This window comes from Haliotis cracherodii, unplaced genomic scaffold, assembly GCF_022045235.1.
Source record: "Haliotis cracherodii isolate W230 unplaced genomic scaffold, xgHalCrac1.p SCAF_7, whole genome shotgun sequence".
In the NCBI taxonomy this organism is placed as follows: domain Eukaryota; kingdom Metazoa; phylum Mollusca; class Gastropoda; order Lepetellida; family Haliotidae; genus Haliotis; species Haliotis cracherodii.
In genome coordinates this window covers 12,422,933-12,428,588 of record NW_027266330.1, presented here as the reverse complement: position 1 = coordinate 12,428,588, position 5,656 = coordinate 12,422,933, and positions in this window count along the sequence as shown.

Sequence of the window (5,656 nt, the reverse complement as noted above, 5' to 3'; positions counted from 1 at the left end):
ACCAAGAGCAGGGGCGGTGGGGTAGCCTAGTGGTTAAAGCGTTCTCGTCACGCCAAAGACCCGGGTTCGATTCCCGACATGGGTACAATGTGTGAAGCCCATTTCTGGTGTCCCCCTGCGTGATATTGCTGGAATGTTGCTAAAAGCGGCGTAAAACCATAACACTCCCACTCACCAAGAGCAATGGGACATGAACTCATGGCCCAAGTCTAGAGGGTCTCCAGGCTCCTTCTGTAAGTCTGTTTGAGGGTTATGATTGTCCTAGTGCCAGGGTTTCTATGTGGAATGGTTTCACCAAGGGGTAAACGTCTGAGACCTGCATCACTTCGGGCTTTCCTCCCACATTAAGTTGACACGCCGTGATATAACTGGAATACTGTTAAAAGAGGCGTTAAACCCAACTCAGTCACTCTCATCCTGGTTTGCCCTGATTATGTTTCTAGGTTTGCCAGCATCATACTCATGGGTTTCACCGAAGTTGTAAATGTCTGGCACTTCCATGTCAGGGCTCCCACAACACAACATTTACTCACTCACTCTATGTGGAATTGGCTCCTTGGCCCAGGGCCGCTTGCACAAAGTGATCTTAGTGCTCCCATACTTTAACATAGGCTTAAAATAGTCTTAGCACTAAGATCGTTTTGTGCAAGTGGGCCCAGACCCAGATATAATAATTTATTATATACCTCTTCATTTCAGAATCTTTCCAAACTTTAGCCATATGCCTTGGATTGCCAAAATTATGTACATGCTGTCTCGAGAGCTGTTTTTTCCACAATGTGTATTTCCTTTTTAACCAGTCTCATCTGGTCTTCAGGTAAACAGTTCAATCATTAGGAAAACTCATTGTGGAATTTCTGAGACAGCCAAGAAACATAGCCAGCAAGGATTTGTGTGTTCTGCAGGCATGTCTATGATATTATATGAATGTTCAAATATTTTCCCATTGTGTTCAGTGTATTCTAGACATAAAGGAAAAAACTCAGATAAATAGTTATTTTAGTCGACTTGATATTTTAGAAATATTAAACATTGATATTGTAACCATGGTAACTATAGTGTGTCTAAATGAAGTTGATAAATTGGGACATATTTACTGTTGACTGAATTGTTTTTGTGAAGAAATGAAAATGGCACAATAATTTATTCCCTTCATATACAGACTTTGATATCTCACGGATATGATCATAATAATATTCTGCTGTTCCTAATTAGTATAACAAGGACAGAAATAACTAAATAACATTGATTTCCCCATTTGTTTTGTATCCAAAATAAGATAAGCATTGATCAATAATGTGATTAACGTATTAAAATCCTAATATTTGTAGTTGAAATAATTAATATTGTCCCCTATCTTTCTCATGTACTTAAATTTTAACACTCCCCACTAATTCAACATTTTATCAAATCAATGTTTTACATATGAATTTGAGTATAATTTTAAAGCATAGGTTTGATATATTGAACACAAACTAATACTGACACGTTAATATATTATCCTATCAACAGTTTTATGAAACGCTTCACCATGTTAGTTACTGTGACAACCATTGTCATAGCTAAGGTCCATGTATCACTGCACTTTCATGACTAGAAGAAGAATGTTGTGTTTTATTGTAACATTTCTAGTGAGGCAATAAAGGGAATGACTGGAACATTCACATGTGTTGATTATCATTATTATTATCCAACACATGCACACATTGATTGTTATTATTATCCAACACATACACAAGTGTTGATTATGATTATTTATTATCCAACACAAAGACAAGTGTTGAAAATCATTATTATCATCCAACACATACACAAGTGTTGATTATGATTATTTATTATCCAACACAAAGACAAGTGTTGATAATCATTATTATCATCCAACACATACACAAGTGCTGATTATCATTATTATCGAACATATACACAAGTGTTGATTATCATTATTATCATTCAACACAAATATGTGTTGATTATCATTATTATTATCCAACATGCACAAGTTTTGATTATCAAAATTATTATCGATCACATACACAAGTGTTGATTATCATTATTCAACACACACAAGTGTCGATTGTTATTATCATCAAACACATAACAAGTGTTGATTATCATTATCATTATTCAACACAAACACGAGTTTATTATCATTATTATTATCCAACCTATACTCAAATGTTGATTAGCATTATCTAACACAAACACATGTTGATTATCATTATTATTATCCAACACATACACAAGTGTTGATTATCGTTATTATTCTACAAATGCACAGTGTTGTTTATCATTGTTATTACACAAGACCTAAACAGTCATGAGTATTACCCAACACACAAACAGTGTTGATTATCATTGTTATTACACAAGACCTAAACAGTCATGAGTATTACCCAACACACAAACAGTGTTGTTTATCATGGTTATTACACAAGACCTAAACAGTCATGAGTATTACCCAACACCCAGTGTTGATTATCATTGTTATTACACAAGACCTAAACAGTCATGAGTATTACCCAACACCCAGTGTTGATTATCATTGTTATTACACAAGACCTAAACAGTCATGAGTATTACCCAACACACAAACAGTGTTGATTATCATTGTTGTTACACAAGACCTAAACAGTCATGACTTTTAAACAACAAACAAATAGTGTTAATTATTATTGTTATTACACACGACCTAGACAGTCAGGATTATTACCCAACATACAAACAGTGTTGTTTACCATTGTTATTACACAAGACCTAAATAATCACGAGTATTACCCAACACACAAACAGTGTTGATTATCATTGTTATTACACAAGACCTAAGCAGTCATGAGGATTACCCACCACCGAGTGTTGATTATAATTGTTATTACACAAGACCTAAACAGTCATGACTATTAAACAACAAACAAACTGTTGATTATCATTGTTATTACACACGACCTAAACAGTCATGATTATTACCCAACACACAAACAGTGTTAATTATCACTGTTATTACGCAAGACCTAAACAGTCATGATTATTACCCAACACACAAACAGTGTTAATTATCACTGTTATTACGCAAGACCTAGACAGTCATGATTATTACCCAACACACAAACAGTGTTAATTATCACTGTTATTATGCAAGACCTAGACAGTCATGATTATTACCCAACACACAAACAGTGTTAATTATCACTGTTATTACGCAAGACCTAGACAGTCATGATTATTACCCAACACACAAACAGTGTTAATTATCACTGTTATTACACAAGACCTCAACAGTCATGATTATTACCCAACACACAAACAGTGTTGATTATCACTGTTATTACACAAGACCTCAACAGTCATGATTATTACCCAACACACAAACAGTGTTGATTATCACTGTTATTACACAAGACCTCAACAGTCATGATTATTACCCAACACACAAACAGTGTTGATTATCACTGTTATTACACAAGACCTCAACAGTCATGATTATTACCCAACACACAAACAGTGTTGATTATCAGTTATTACACAAGACCTAAACAGTCATGATTATTACCCAACACACAAACAGTGTTGATTATCAGTTATTACACAAGACCTAAACAGTCATGATTATTACCCAACACACAAACAGTGTTGATTATCATTGTTATTACACAAGACCTAAACAGTCATGATTATTACCCAACACACAAACAGTGTTGTTTATCATGGTTATTACACAAGACCTAAACAGTCATGATTATTACCCAACACACAAACAGTGTTGATTATCAGTTATTACACAAGACCTAAACAGTCATGATTATTACCCAACACACAAACAGTGTTGATTATCATTGTTATTACACAAGACCTAAACAGTCATGATTATTACCCAACACACAAACAGTGTTGATTATCATTGTTATTACACAAGACCTAAACAGTCATGAGTATTACCCAACACACAAACAGTGTTGATTATCATTGTTATTACACAAGACCTAAACAGTCATGAGTATTACCCAACACACAAACGGTGTTGATTATCATTGTTATTACACAAGACCTAAACAGTCATGAGTATTACCCAACACACAAACAGTGTTGATTATCATTGTTATTACGCAAGACCTAAACAGTCATGATTATTACCCAACACACAAACAGTGTTGTTTACCATTGTTGTTACCCAACACTCGCGCAGAGGTTGTTTATCAACTTTATATGCCGACATGCCAGTGTTGACACAGAACGGAAAGGTATCCCTGTTTACTTTGCATTTACAACGCATGGGCTAGTCTGTCCGTGAAACTTTCATAGAAATACTGTTTGATGCAAAACAGTGACCAGTGATATTCAGTGGCTAGTGTTTGCTTGCCCCAAATCTGCTTTAGTTGACATACTATCGTCTTAAACCTTATACTGTGTCAACATCTGAATCCTCTGAGCTCTCAGCACAAATGTCCTACAATATTCATGATGGCACAGTGGGAAGTGTGTTTGCTTGAACGAGAAATGGGTAGCGAGAACTAAGATCTGATTTTAATGAGATTGATATCAGATAAGTAGGCGCCAGAAAACCCCTAACTGACCATTACAGTTAAGCAGTACGTTCCTACCTTATTTGGTCACGTCAAACTGACAACTTTCAATCCCATTCTTGCTACTTTTCTCCTGACACATGAATAAATATTTTACTCTAAAGAGAAACAGAAGCAATCAATCTTCGGTCTCACAGGTCGATGGTTCTTCCCAGTCTTCTCCCTACTTGTCTCCATTTACCTATTTGCCTTAGATCTTTATAGAATTTCAGAAACAACATTTTAAGTTAATACTAAAGCCTTTCTCCAAAATACCCTGGTTATACAGCATCTGCCTGGAGAACAGAGGGTCAGTGGTTAAATCCACACATGCCAAAAGACGTTAAAACAAGGTAGTTGTTCTTTCTCTGCCTAATGCTTTGCACTAAATGGAGAAAAAAAAGGACTGGTATGGTATCTCAGTGGGTTAGCTCTATATAACCGGTATAAGTCCAGAAAAGTACAAGAAAACATGCACGCACACACTAGGACTGGGACGATACACCAACTGTGCGATCTGATACCTTGCTCATGATCCGATACTCGCATGTGCTCTTATCTGTGGTTCCTAAGCCTTTTTCATCATACACAGGATGGCCAAATACCTCGCACATTGGCGATTCACAGTTGTCAGTGTCAAGTAGGGCACACTGGATGAAAATACCCGTGAAGATCTGGGTTTGAATAGGTCTTCATAAACCCATGCTTGCCATAAAAGGCGACTTTGCTTGTAGTAAGAGGCGACTAACGGGATCGGGTGGTCAGGCTCGCTGACTTGGTTGACGCATTTCATCGATCCTAATTACGTGGATCGATGATCATCATGATGTCAATCACTGGATTGTCTGGTTTAGACTCGATTATTTACAGACTGCCGTCATATAGCTAGAATCTTGCTAAGTGCGGCCTTAAACAACAAAAACAAATAAACAATGGATGAAAATATTTATGTTTAAAGCAAACACTGAAGGTAAGAATCGATATTGTTTACTTAGTGTGAGACTGTATCTTGATGCATTGCTGTATCGCCCATCACTATACGCTACTGCATGCATGTCTCTATATGCGTGTGTGGTCGATCGGGTAGCCTAGTGGTTAAA